Below are 15,591 nucleotides of genomic sequence, written 5' to 3'. Positions count from 1 at the left end.
GGAGTTTCTAGGCAGGTCTCCAGGCAGAACCTCTGTCTCTAGGTAGGGACCCTTGTCCCACTCCCTTCTGACAGGGGGTTTTAAGGCTGCATTGCTTTCTGTCTTATACTGTGATATCTCCAGCAAGCCAGTCTGTATAACAGCCAGCACCTCTGCTTTGATTTCTCTCTGAGGGTTATGAACAGTGTATTGCCAACAGTTATCACACAGCTTTTTTTTTTAAGCAAGCTGTCAAGGTTCCTTCCCCACTCTGAACTCTAGGGTGCAGATGTGGTGACCTTCATGAAAACCTCCTAAGCTTACTTTTACTAGCTTAGGTTAAAACTTCCCCAAGGTACAAACTATCTTACCTTTTGCCCTTGGACTTTATCACTGCCACTGCCAAACGTCTAACAGGTATATAATTGGGAAAGAGCCCGTTTGGAAACATCTTTCCCCCCAAAATCATCATCAAAACCTTGCACCCTCCTTCCTGGGGAAGGTTTGGTAAAAAAAAACCTCACCAATTTGCATAGGTGACCACAGACCCAAACCCTTGGACCTTAAAAACAATGAAAAAGCATTCAGTTTTCTTAAAAGAAGAATTTAAATAGAAGAAAAAAGTAAAAAGAATCACCTCTGTAAAATCAGGATGGTAAATACCTTACAGGGTAATCAGATTCAAAACATAGAGAATCCCTCTAGGCAAAACCTTAAATTACAAAAAGACACAACAGAAATCTACATTCCATTCACCACAACTTATTTTCTCAGCCATTTAAAGGAATCGGAATCTAACACATATCTAGCTAGATTACTTACTAAGTTCTAAGACTCCATTCCTGTTCTGTCCCTGGAAAAAGCATCACCCAGACAGAGAGAGAGGCTTTGTTTCTCTCTCCCCCCCAGCTTTTGAAAGTATTTTGTTTCCTTATTGGTCATTTTGATCAGGTGCCAGTGAGGTTATCCTAGCTTCTTAACCCTTTACAGGTGAAAAGGTTTTTCTTCTGGCCAGGAGGGATTTTAAAGGTGTTTAACCTTCCCTTTATATTGATGACACAAGCACATTTATTCTTGTGGTAAAACCATTTCAGAGGACAGACTGCAAGAAATAGGGCAGACAATTCCCCCTCCCCCCGGGTGGTTTAATCTATAATTAGATTCACCAAGCCAGTAACAAAAAAGCTTCTACAGCACCACACTGGTTAAACAAAAGCCAAACACAGACACCTTTAGGCATTCCAGCCCTTGGCTCCCATCCAGACAAACAGGCCTAATATAGTGAGAGGTTACTGAAAACTCATTTTGCCATATGTGAGGTTCTTACTGATCCCAAAGGGTCAGATACTTACCCCAGATGAATGTTCATCTCAGAACTTACCTAAATATCATGCTGTCAGCTGGATTGGTAATAAACTAACTGAAGATTTAACAATAAAAGAATTATAAATGGTTAATAGATCATATATATACAAATGATTGCAAAGTCCTTAGATCAGGTTTGTAGCAGTGATGGAATAGGCTGTAGGCTTGCAAAAGTCTGTCTGGTGACTTCCAAAAGATTGGCAGGCCCCCAATCCATAGTTTCAGATGCTCCTTTTATTTGTAAATCCACGGTCCAGAGAATTAGAAAAGGAAAGAGGCAACATGGAGATGTCTCATGTGTCTTTTTATATCCTCTGCCATGTGCATGGAATTTTACTGTCCCAAACAAAGCCCACAGCCTCTGTATATGGAAAGTGGCTGGTCCAAGATGGAGTCCAGGGTTACATAAGCATATCACATATCCTTAAATGGTTTGCTGAATCACACGGAGTGGCCATTGACTCTTCACTGTCTGAGGCATCCTCAGGAACAGCTGTCTGGACGGGATGTGTTTCTTCAATGGTCTGTTGAGAGCTGAGTGTCCTTGATGGGCCATCAATACATAGCTATCTAGCCCTGATGTAAATGTATCTGGGGTGTGTCACCCAGGAATACAACACAGGTTTAAGTTGTATTTAAACAAGTTCATGGCTAATATTCATAACTTCAAATACAAAGAAGATCCATATATATAAACAGGATAATCATGCTTAGCAAATCATAACTTTTTTCCATTGACACCTTACACGATATACTTTGTACAAGATTTGTTGCAATTGTATAACATTGATACAAATGGTCATCTATCTTATACACATCACACCTGCAGCACCAAGTCCTGACACCAAAGTGTGCCAAGGCAGTCAGTGGAACTGCTGACAAAGTTTTACCATTAACTACAGTGGGAGCAGGAACAAGCTGTGACAGATGTGGCAATGTCTTGCAACATCTCTGAGAGAGATCATACTGTATTAAGTTTATGTATTGTTGTGGACAAGGGATTGTATGTAATTTAATGGGGGTGAGTGACCACAGCCTTCCAGGAACTAAGACCAGTGTGGGGTGAATAGGCAAATTAACTGAGGTAGTAACATCTCCAGAGAGGTATCACTACCTAGAGAGGCTTGCATATACTGGTTCAAACTGAATTTGTCAGAGACCCATGTCAAAGAAAGGAATTTTGGATAAATAGCTTGAGTTCACACTGACTCAGGGCCTTCTTTCTGATCTGGCCTAACGGGGGGACCAGAATCCTCCTGGAAGGGTTGGAAGGACTGACATCTACCTGAACTTGGAGTTGTGGTAACCTCTGAAAAACTTTTTAGCATGCATTGAGGTTCTTTTATTGTTTTTTAATATTTTTTCTGTAAGGTTTTCACCTTACCACACAGCTCTTTTTAAGCAAGCATATTAATTCGTAATCTATAACTGTCGGCAATTATGCTGTTATAGCCTCTGGAGAGAAAGCAAAGCACAAACACTGGCCTGTTTAGCCAGTCTGGCTTGATGGGAATTACACAGTGCAGATAGGGAAATGTGCAGCCGGAAAAAACCTTGTTCAGTACAGGAGAGAAAGAGAGATGCATCTCCACCAAGGTGAGGTGATGGCTGAGAAGTGGGTGACCTTGGTGGACCACCAAAGGGGAATACAAGTGCAGTTGCCCTGAACTGTGACACAAGTCCATTAGTCCCACATCTTATAACAAATTGTATTGCAGTCATTATAAAATAGTGCTCTATTTTTGTTACATTTTTTCCACATCAAAATGCTCAAGCACTAGAAAGTCATTCCCCAGACTAGCATTTAGTCCCTGGAGTCCAGGGAGATTACTGAAGAACCCAGGAAGCTGAGTAACACATACCGCCTCCTCAGCCACCCTGGAACCTGCATGGCGCATATCAAAAGCTCAGGTTCCTTGGGAAGAGAGACAAGCTTTTCCTGTGAGGTGGCTTAGGGTTTCAGGAGGGGAGATGTGGCATGGCTGGGGTGGGATCCAGCGGCCCGGGCCTCCTCCGGCCGTGGGGGGGATGGGACAGTTGAGGCTCAGGGCTTCTCTGGGGGTCCTCAGGTACAAGGGATAGGACAAGGGGGGGGCTAGCCTCCCTGAAGAAGGGCTCCACCTGCTGCCAGTGAATACATGTCCTCTCTCCTATGTAGTCAGCCCAGACTGAGCTGAGCTGCTCCCTCTTATATTGTGGTTCCAACTGGAGTATGCCCGGCATGAGGGGGCATGGCTTCCTCAGCCCACAGTATGGGGTTAACTCTTCCTGTCCTGTGGAACAGGTCACAGCTGGGTTGCAGTATCTTCCATTTTATGCTGGGCTTTTGATTATAACAGGAGGCATCCAGCTTCAGTTACCTCTACTTCCCCTTTCCTTCTTATTTTTTTTTATCTATTAATTCTGATATAAGCTCAGGAACATGATAAAAAAGATCTAAAACTCAGTGAAATGCACACAGCAAAAAGCAGCAAGGAAATGTTGCACTACAGCAACATAGGCACAAACATTACAGTTAATAGATGTCAATGGCTTTAAGAGCTTCAGCACTTAGTGCACCACATGAATATAGAACATGGCCATTCTTCTAGCAGTGCTTGTGGTTTTGCTATAAGAATCCCCTGAATACTTCTGCAAAGAGTCCCCTGATTGTGTGGTAAATTCTAGTGATCTGGGATACTATTAGGGTTAAAATATCTTTCCCTCAATCTTTATTCTTTATAAAATGGAACTCTGTGAGCCAGACCAAGCTCCATAGATCCATGTATGGAGGGAATCCTAAGCATACACCCATCTTACATAAAAAATGTGTGTATATATAATGTTGTGAAAAATAACTTGAAAATAAAGCAAAATTTGGTACCTTTGACACCTTTATCCCAATTTCTATCACTCCTACAGTGCCTCAAGTTTGCAAAGCGCTTTACACAGAGTAATCCTTTCAACAGCCCTGAGGGTTCTGTGACCGTAAGCATCATTATCTCCATTTTACGGGTAGGGACACTGAGACAAGGAGATATGTGATTTCCCCCCCCCCCCCAAGGCCCCACAATAACTCAGTGCCAGAGCTGGAATTCAGAATAGCAGTTGTGTTAGTCTGTATTCGCAAAAAGAAAAGGAGTACTTGTGGCACCTTAGAGACTAACAAATTTATTTGAGCATAAGCTTTCGTGAGCTACCGCTCACTTCCTCGGATGCATTCATCGGAGCTGGGATTCGAAGTCAGGAACTAAACTTATTGTGGATGCTAAAATTTTGTTGCTTGAAACTAGACAAGACCTGATAGGTATTGTGCTATGTAAACATTACACACTCAGGTGCTGGCAGACAACCAGTTCATTAAAGAAAAGGCACAAGCTACAAAAACCAACCTTTGGGATTTCTGGTGGGTGATGAAAAATCACCCTAGAAAGCTAGAGCTCCTGCTCTCAAGTAGTATATGTGAGTTGTCATTGTTCTTCAAGACCTAATATCTCACCCTTTTGTATGTTGAAGGTTTTAGGCTAAAATTCCTTCCTTTGCTCATACAGAATTAAGCAAAGGTATTTTTCATTTACATAAATTATGCGTTTGTAGGGAGACAGCAAAGTAAGCATTTTCATCTTTTTGCAGGTTTCAAAGGAAAAATGTATGAAAGCTCAACAAAAAAATTGTGGGAAGAATGCCTATAGATCTATACATAACCCATTTATTAAAGTTTGATTCAAGTGTGTAAGGGAAAAAAAGCCATAGATCATTATATTTTTTCAACCACCATTGTATTATATTTCCTCTCTGAATACACAAAGGCCAAGATTTCAGAAACAGGAGCTTCAAAAATGAAGCTGAACACTTTTTGTAAATCTGGTCCTTTATTTAGATTCCTAAATATGAATTTAGGACCTCACTTTAAACTTCTATTACTGAACATCTTGGCCAGAATGTACAGTGTTATACACGTGTGCATGCACATTTGATTGGATTTATTTCACCTCCGTTCATAGGGACAATTTTTCTTCTCATTTACAGCACCCAACTGAAGTAAGTGCAGTTGCTCTACAGATTTACACGTCATGTAAGCAAAAACAGAATCTGTCCCACTATGTACATTATTGTAGTAACTCTTGCACAAACTTGAGCACATCCGTATTAATGATGGAAGAACTCTGCTTGCACTTCTGGTGAGTGCTTATTCAAGCTACATGAGTGCTTATTCAAGCTACATATAGCTACATCAAGCTACAAGCTATTTTTTGTTCTACTCACAGGCATTGTTATCAATGAATTAAAACAGGTATGAGTTAAATTACAATAAAAGTAAAATGGAGGATACTTGTATATTATATTGTATATACACTTTTCATATTCTGTTAACATTCATAATGAATATACACACTAATAAAGTAGAACAATGCGGGACAATTCACTTAACACGTACAGGAACAAAGAAATAAACAAATCCTGAGATCCTTACTCACTCAAGGAAAATTTCCACTAAAATCAGTAGCAGTTTTGTTTGAGAAAAAGCAAGGAACATTAGAATTTGGTAAACGATTGCTAATCTGATACCTTTAGAAAAATATAATAGTTTCTCAGTCCCTCTCTTAGTTTTATTTGCTTGTAAGCAAAGCAAAAAAACATTGGAACGAGAACTACCCTATTAAAGCCTGCTGTGATTTGCATCCACAGCAAGACTGGATTCTCTACAGGAAATGGAAATGATAGTAACTTAATTCTTTCTGCACTGACTAAATTTTTTTTATTCCTTAAATATAATCCACTTTCAACTTTCCTGTGTATTTTGGAGTATTGAATATTTTAGCTCATTAATTGCCCACTACTATATGGAAGTGTACAAACAACATTCTGTGAATTATATAGGACCTGATTTAATACCCACCAAAGTCAGTGGAAAGGCTGCAATTGATGTAAATGCTCATTGGACTAGTTTCATAGGGTGTTCAAGATGGTGTGGTATAAAGGGTTTGATTGGTAATTACTTGGGATGTTGCCTGGCTCCTTGATTGGTGAAGCCATAAGTGAGTTATGCTGATGATCCCAAATGTGTGAATCCATAAAGAAAAACTACAGGAAAAGGATGGTATATTATTAAATCAATCACTCAGGGTTGCTGTGCAACCTTAATTCAGCCCTCTTTGGATATCTATTTTGATACAGGGGAGCTTTTTGAAGGCACGAATGGCAATTGAGCACCTAAATCCCAGAATCAGACTCCACTGGTATTCACAGAGCCCCAGTGCAGCTGCTGTTGAGCCCTGTAGGCACCTAAACTCACTTAGCACCTAAATTTTCACTGTAAAAGTTCCCTTAGGTGCCTATATCTCTACCTCGGGGCGTGCACACAACAGCCTCACTCTAGGCATCCAGACACCTAAGCCCCAGAGCTATGTGCGAACCCAGGGAAGATAGGCGTGTCTCTGCCGATGTTGCTGCAGGGCCTGATCCAGTAAGTGTGCTTGGAGCTTGCCTACAAGATTGGGACCCACAAGTAAGCTCACATAAAACAGATGGGGGGGAAGAGGAATTCCCCTCACAACTTTTGGCTCAGTGGTTAGACTATTCACCTGCGATATGGAATACCTGCAGTTTTCAAGTCAACTCACCCCCCTCTACCTGAGGGGGAGAATAGATTTGAACAGGGATCTGCCACCTCTTAGGGAAGGGTTCTCAATGCTGAGCTGTGGGATGTTCTGATGTGACTCCCTCACTCTCTTCTCTTGAAGCTATTCCACTGTGAATAATGAAAGCATCATTAGGCCAGAGAAAGCAACTATGAGAGTGCTCACCTGGGAGGTGAGAGATCCAGTCTCCTGCTCCAATGACTTTTAAAATTATTTATCTACAGAATTATGTTCTTCCCCCACATAATACCTCTCCCATTCTGTGTCCAGTACACCCTGAGTGCTTAGCTTTGCAATCTTAGCAGTGTTCTTTTAGCATTGCTTGTTTTGTATGGGGAAATATCTATATTCTCTTACACAGGTACCTTGCCTCCCATATGTTTCTCTATGTTGGATTTAAGTTCTTCAGGACATAGGTATTCGTAAAACTCGGGACACTTTTGGCTCTATACAAATAATGAAGGGCCTAGTCATTAGATTAGTAACTTACATGCAGAGTCCCAAGGAGGTTAGTGGAACTCTTTGTGTCACAATATCTACATGAATAATTGCTTGCAGGGTTGGGCTCTCATAATGTCTGTTGGGGGATGTGCATGTGCATACTTTTTTTTTTTAACTCAGGAATGTTCAGCTCAAATGCAACATCTAATTTTCAGCACAGTTCTGCTCTACTTAATTATCCATTTAGATTGACTGAGGCATAAGGAGGTCAGCTGACTAGTACAGTGTTCCAGGGATCTCCTGATTTAATTCTGCCAGCAACCAGACTGCATGACCTTTTTATCTTCTTTTGAATTGATTTACACATTATGGAGGTCCACTGCTTTGTACTGTCAGATGATTAATGTACACAAATACTTATTAGATAGGCACATAAACTGTTTTCCTATTATCATTTTATATTATATTTGCATAATGCAGAAACTTTCCAAAGTACAATTAATTTAAAACATGATGTAAAAAATAAAAGGCTCTGTTTTCAAATTAGTTAAGCTCTATATTACACTTTTGATAGTCTGTATATTAAAGCATATCATACCCAATTTAGAATTATTTATACCCAGAATTACTTATATTGTCCTGATTATGAATAATCCTGTGTAATGTTGCCTATAGTTTTTACCTAAGCAGATTTATGTCTATCAAGTACTCCACTAAATTGGGTTCATTCCAGCTGTAGTGGGGATATATAGTAACTGCTTCATGTAACTCTATACAGTTTATAGACAAAACAAGTCAAATTCATCCTCAGTCTGACTCAGGTGATGTCACCAGAAATAAATTTGGCCAAACAGATACTGCAATTTAAAATGGAGTTTGGGGGTCATATTCTACCCTTTTTCTATGCCTGCCATTCACATTGGATGTCAGTAAGTTTAACATAATGTTGTCTGTGTCTTGAAGGAAGATAATCGCCCTGACTATTCACCCCAAACCAAGCTTCAGAGGTTCAAACAATTCAAGGAATATTATCTTACTTATTTTACATTTTCAGGTAGCTCTCTACTCCTTGACTCCAGCTGAAATCAAAAGTAGATGCATGTCAGTCTCGGGAGAACCTGTGCCCATGAGATTTCCAGCCCAATCTTTATCCAAATCAGACCTTCTAACCTTCTGATGTGACCACCTGTGCCAGGATACTAGTGTATTCATTAGAGAAATATCCTGGTCCTGGTGGATAAACCTCTAAGAGCCCCATCCTCTGTTCCATGCATCTTTTGAGGTTTGTAGTTGAAATGACAAAACCTTGCTGCTATTAGCATATTTAGAGTTTTTGATTTGTAGATAATGGCCCAAATCATGAGGTCCTTAATCAGTATTTACTTGGTCCTTACTAAATAAACGCAAAGGGTCAGACGGCGCCTGTGTTGCATGTAATGTGAAGTTGCACTGCCAAAGAGGACCATGTATTCTGAACTCCCCTGAAATACTGGAGGGTGGACACAGTGCATCAGTCATATCTTTGGCCCTTACCTGTACCCTTTGATCAATGGCGCAGTGGAGCATGATATAAATGTAATAGTAATGATCCACAGTAAAAGGCAAATACAGGCCACACTAATTTATAATGGCTCGAGAGTGGAGCTGTCTGAAGACCTTGTGCATCAGCCAAGTCCAAACCATGTAACCTTTTATGGAATGAAAGGTCTTCATGCACAAACTGGTGAAGATCAGTAAGTGTTATGACCCAGTCCTGTAAAAAATGTAGTCACATGAAGATTCCTGTTGTCTTCAATGGTACTTCTTACAAGAGTCAGGGCTACTCATGTGAATAAGGGATTACAAGTTAAAGCCCTTAGTTACTATTTCAAAACTCTTTACAGAATTATTAAATAATACGTTCCAGGAATGCATCCAACTACCTGCTCTTTTACCATTCCACTAGAAACAACAACCAAATGCATCCTTTTCCTTTAGGCATGTCTTCCACTTCCATATTGAATCCATAGAGGCACATGAGGGAGCAGAACGTAGCCTTTTGTTTTACTTATTTACATTAAGTATTGCATGATGCAATGCAGACTAACTTGAAAATAATTACTAAAAAGTACATGGCTGCAAACTTTAGAGGAGTGTTCTTGTGTTTTATCCTCAGAATTTCTTGTTGCCCTGGGTAACAAAGTCTCTGAGTCCTGGACAATTCTCTGGACCAAGATCCACTTAAACCATATAAAGAAAAGGAGTACTTGTGGCACCTTAGAGACTAACACATTTATTAGAGCATAAGCTTTCGTGAGCTACAGCTCACTTCATCGGATGCATTTGGTGGAAAAAACAGAGGAGAGATTTATATACACACACACAGAGAACATGAAACAATGGGTTTATCATACACACTGTAAGGAGAGTGATCACTTAAGATAAGCCATCACCAACAGCAGGGGGGGGAAGGAGGAAAACCTTTCATGGTGACAAGCAGGTAGGCTAATTCCAGCAGTTAACAAGAATATCAGAGGAACAGTGGGGGGGGGGGGGGGCGGGAGAAATACCATGGGGAAATAGTTTTACTTTGTGAAACTATTTCCCCATGGTATTTCTCCCTCCCACCCCCCCCCCCACTGTTCCTCTGATATTCTTGTTAACTGCTGGAATTAGCCTACCTGCTTGTCACCATGAAAGGTTTTCCTCCTTCCCCCCCCTGCTGTTGGTGATGGCTTATCTTAAGTGATCACTCTCCTTACAGTGTGTATGATAAACCCATTGTTTCATGTTCTCTGTGTGTGTGTATATAAATCTCTCCTCTGTTTTTTCCACCAAATGCATCCGATGAAGTGAGCTGTAGCTCACGAAAGCTTATGCTCTAATAAATTTGTTAGTCTCTAAGGTGCCACAAGTACTCCTTTTCTTTTTGCGAATACAGACTAACAGGGCTGCTACTCTGAAACCTGTGATTAAACCATATAGTTAGCACTCAATATCTTTTATTAGCAACCATTACAGAGCTCAGGTGTAATTTGCTCTTGAAAACATACATTACCTAAAAGGCAGTCAGCTGCATTCTGACAATAACACTAGCATAATTTGCACTAACTGAAGCTTGCAAGTGGCCATCAAGGGTACAAGCAGAGCTCATTGAGATAATCCAGTCTTTGTATGTTAAAAACACAGGTAAGCGTGGCATGGATTGCATCTGAAAAGAAAATCTCCTAGTCAGGGAAAATGAAAAAAGACATTTCTGGCCACTACTACTATCTGGGAATTTTGGAGATTGAAAAATAATGTTAGTGTCAGTGGATGAACACAGCTGTGTGTATAGCCATAGCCACAAAGCATCATCTCAGTTTTAACGAGACTGATCTTTGAAATGCTGGCTTTTATCAAAGTCCCCACAAGGAACTGGCAGAGTGGGGTAACAGCTTTGTCCAGGCTCATGAAGAAGAAACCTAGAGCAGAGTATAATCAGCATATTGATGACATGGCAGCATTTCACGCATTACTTCACACTTATGTAGTGCCCTCCATCTAAAGCACTGAAAGCACTTTAGAAACTTTCATTGCTTCATCATAGAACCCTGTGAGATATGTATATTATTACCCTAATTTTAAAGATAGGAAAACTGAAACAAAGTGTGTTGGACCAAAGTCACAAACTAAGTCATTTGTCAAAACTGGAGGTAGAAGCCAGGATTCTTGATGCCCAGACTCAGACTCCAGGCACTAGACAATGCTGCCTCCTTTGATTAAATAAATTACAATTATCAGTTTAAGCATTAGCTTGCCAAATTCAATCTTGTTCTAACCCTGTTTCAATGAAAGGAGTTGCAGCCATTTACATCAGGATTGAGTTTGGTGCAGTATTTATTTATTTATTTTCATTTTACTCTTGTGGCTTCTTTGTTGCTATCTAGCTCATAACTGCCCTGGGATAACAGAAAGAAGTTTGTTAAAATACCACTGTAACCATGGCTAATTATACGACAATAACTGGCACACATGGGGTTCAAATTAGAATTGAGCAAATAATTGATTTTTTTGGTTAGGTGGACAAATTGGAAAAACCAAAACAAAATAAGTCAGTTTGGATCAAACCAAAATGGAGATTTTTCAGGTTCTCGCTTTACAATGAGACACCTGGAAAAACTAAACATGGTGTTTCCTGTTGGTTCTAGAAGTCCCTTGGTGGGTCTTGGCCCCTGAGCTGCAAGCATCAGTGTCCGCAGCAGCCTGCCAGGAATCCAGGCAAAGTTCCAGGGGAACCTCATTTTGGATTTGCTGAAAGTTTGTAGAACCCAGAAGTTTTGGGAGAAACATTAACTCCACAAATCAGCATTTTCCGACAAAACATTGTTTTGCTGGAAAATTTCTGGCAAGCTCTAGTTCAAATTTTGTAGGGGTATCCTGAAAATGTGAAAAATGTCATTTGTGCTCTGGTGAAAATAGTTAAAGCAGTTTGAAAGTTCACAATTAGGGAACAATACAGCACAACTTTTCCATGTGGGACTTTGTATAGGGCAGGGGCAGAACAGAAAACAGGTAATATCTGATCAAGAGCCAAATGCATTTATGATATCATTCCTATGTTCATTTTCTTTTCATACAGTGCATGAGATAAGTATTGGCATCGTCTTTATTTATTTTAACAGGGGATTTCATTATTAAATTATTGTCTAGTTACAACAAAAATAAAGCTTCACTGGAGAAAATCATGTACTTTTCCAAAAATCTTTACTTTTAGTGGTCAATAAATCATCTTATATTCCATCATCTGATATCTAATGTTTTATTCCATTCTTCAATCTGTAACAGAAAGCTCTTTAAATTAAATATAGTATAATACATTGTCACTTTCAATGCTGCAATTTACTTGAACAATTCTTGCTCATGTAAAAACTGGTATCTGAGGCTCCTGTAGTTTATCCACATTCTTAGGATCCAAAGATTCAATTATAGTCTGCATAAAGGTTATAGAACAAAGAGGATTGTATTTTTTTCATACATGAGGATATTCCAAAGTTCTATACAAAGCAAGGAGTTAGCTCAGAGGTGAACAAAACACGTTTTTGCTGTAGATATTACTATAAAGATCAGGAGAGTCACAGAATGCTGGGATCATGTAAGTGATAAAGAGAACAAATGTAGCTCTCTTGACACCTATCTCTTTGGAAACAATAAAGCAGGGATAAGAGAAACAGTAGAGAGTAGGGCCTGCTTATTATCATTATACAGATGCTCCGACTGCTATGCTGAAAAAAATTGGTATAATTTTCTTTTAAATAAATTGTGATGGTTTGGATTCAAGATGGGTTCAAACCAAACACTGGATCCAAACTTCCTCTGAGAGGACATTCTGATTCATTTCTGAATATGGACTCAAATTTGTGGCTCTGACTAATTCCTAGCTGTGGTAAAGGAGGATGAAACAAAGAATGATTTTCTTGAAGTTTTTCTATGTAATTTAAAATTGTGTAGTGGAATTCTGCTCTTTTAAAATAAGAGACTTCCAGCTTTATATCTAAGATCATGTTCCCCTGATTTGTGTCCACCTCCTGCTGCATACAGCTCAAACTCCTCACCTGCAAAGCCTTACATAATCATGCCCAAATCATTGCTCTCATTTACCACTAGAACACCTTCTGCTAGCTGTGCTTTTCCTTGTACGTATTCATTTCTTAATCTCTTTTCTCCCACTCTTGCTTTCATGCTTTCTATCACGTTGGCTCCCAGGCCTGGGACAGTCTCCCTGTTCCCATCTGTCTAGCACTCCCTTTACATCCCTCTAATAAGAAAACTTGTTTAGGGAAACTCTTCTCAAGATTTTCGATACTGTCATTTACGGACTTCTGTGGACATGGCATCTTTCTATGAGAGAAGTGTCTCAGCATCCCTTTGAATTTCATATTCCCAAAGGAACAGAAATATATTGGTCAAACATTGTACAATCGGACATTATTTCAAATCAGCCTGCCCAGTTCCAGTTTGTTGCATCTGTGACCAATCAGGACCTCCAAAGAGAAGTTGCGGGGAACAAGGGCTACATGAAAGAAAAGCAAAACCCTTATTGCATAGAAGAAGGTTTAATATCTAGAGCAATGGTTCTCAACCAGGGGTCCAGGACTCCCTGGTGGGCTGTGACCAGGTTTCAGGGAGGCTGCAAAGCAGGACCAGTGTTAGACTTGCTGGGGCCCAATCAGAAAGCCGAAGCCCCACCACATGGGAATGAAGCCTAGGGTGGGCCCTGAGCCCCACCGCCCGGGGCTGTAGCAGAAGCCTGAGCAACTTAACTTTGCAGTGCCCCCTATGGTGTGGGGTTCCTGCCAATTTTCCTGCTTGTTACCCCCTAATGCTGCCCCTCACTTTTATATTGAAAAAAACAGTTTTCAGAAAGAAAAAGTTTAAGAATCCCTGATCTAGAGTTTTCATTGATTGAATATTGCACATGCAGGAATGACTATTCAACTGATCAGTGGTTTTGCATCCAGGCATTTTTGTGCCTGAACTAGTGGGCATACCATTCTCACATACAAAACACAACAGTTGCATAATCTGCCAGATACTGAGCCCCTCCTCAGATCACTATGGATCCTCCTCTCCCAATTGAGGTGCTCATGTAAAAATCACTTTATTGAACATCTAGAAAAAGGGTTTGTCTATGTATACAAAATGGATCATGGTCATCTCTAGCTCATGATTGCCAAAAACTGAGATTTTGATGTTTCCTTCCAAGCCTTCTCCAATAACCCTGTTCTCTATTACTGGTGACTATGATCCTCTCTGTCATGTTGACTCAGAACTATCTTTAACTCCTTTCTACTTTTCCACCCAAATCCAGGCCATGACCAAGTCCTGCTTTTCTTCCTCCACAACAATTCAAACAACTGGTCATCTCTCTTTCTTTTCAAACAGCAAAATCATTTTTCCATGTTCTAATCATCTCCCATCTCAGCCACTGCCATCTCCTCCTTTTGCCTCTTCGTGAAAAACTATGTTCCACTATTATTTGTCTGATATGCTACTGTCAAAATTATGTTTTTCGTCCATTGTTTCAACCATGTAATCCCTTCTTTGAGTCACTTTTCTGGCTTCGTATTGTGGTGTTCACCAAATTCACACTTTCTGTGCTTCCTTTAACAGGCCTTACATCATGCACCCCTGCCTAACTCTGAAACCTGGTCTTTGTTCAGGTTGCCCCCTCCCTCTCATCTGCACACTGAAGCCAGCCTCAAGATCCTTTGACTCCATCACAAACATCTTTGTGCTTTCTTCCTGGCTGTCCCTTTTTTTGACTGTCCCTCTCACCAAATTTTATTTGTTGGTTCATGATCAGTTTAGATGATAAACTTCCACAGCAAAGGTGTTCTGTGGTTTTACTTGTTTTATAAAGTGCCTGTCACATTTTCAGGAGCTCAAAAATATTATTAATAATAAAATTATATTTTGAATTTTTAAATATTTCGTATACTAATTGTATTACATTTAGTGATTATAAGCTCTTTGGGGCAGGTATCACCATTTTGTTCTGTGTTTGTACGGCGTCTAGAACATGGGGGTTCTGGTCCATGACTGGGACTCCTAAGCACTACTACAGTACAAATAATAGAGCATTATATTTTTCTCTTTAATTATTTCAAAATAGATTAATTTTATTACAAATATTTTATGCTTTACATACAGTGAGCTTGTATTTCTTTTTGTAACAGACTGTAATATAAGAGTACTGCAGAAATAGAATATAATGCAATATCTGGATTTATAAACATTTGGTTTAGAAATGTTTAAATGTTTCTAACATATTTAGAAATCTCAGAATTATTGAGAGATATAAGTCATGATTTATATATTTAAACCACTGTTTAAATAAAACATCTCTTAACTCCAGGACAGCAAAACATTTTGTTTATGCTAATATGCTCCAGTGAATCCTATATCATTGTAATCCGATTAGTCACTACTTTCTATGTACTGCCCAAAATCTTTCTCCATTTCTTAAAAAGAAGCAGCAGAAGTCTTGGAAGGAAAATGTAACATTACATTAAAGTATGCAGTATTAACTTTCTTTAAACTCCACAAATGGAATAACATTTTTGATCAACTATCATGCAGGACAAGAGATACTATTATTAATTGGTCTGGAGACTGTTGGCTAATCGTCACCTTTTAAATCTCAGCCTAACAAAATGTCCAAGAT

At 39.6% G+C, this 15,591-nt stretch overlaps 1 protein-coding gene across 9 annotated transcripts in view; it reads left to right on the top strand.

The window, feature by feature from the left end:
• MID1 (midline 1) overlaps positions 1-15,591 on the top strand; it is a 329,175-nt gene that overhangs the window by 233,635 nt on the left and 79,949 nt on the right. The gene's annotated exons all lie outside the window — the stretch shown is intronic.

This window comes from Dermochelys coriacea, chromosome 1 (genome assembly GCF_009764565.3).
Source record: "Dermochelys coriacea isolate rDerCor1 chromosome 1, rDerCor1.pri.v4, whole genome shotgun sequence".
NCBI lineage: Eukaryota > Metazoa > Chordata > Testudines > Dermochelyidae > Dermochelys > Dermochelys coriacea.
The sequence above is the reverse complement of the archived record's forward strand: the minus strand, read 5'-3'. Positions and strand labels throughout refer to the sequence as shown.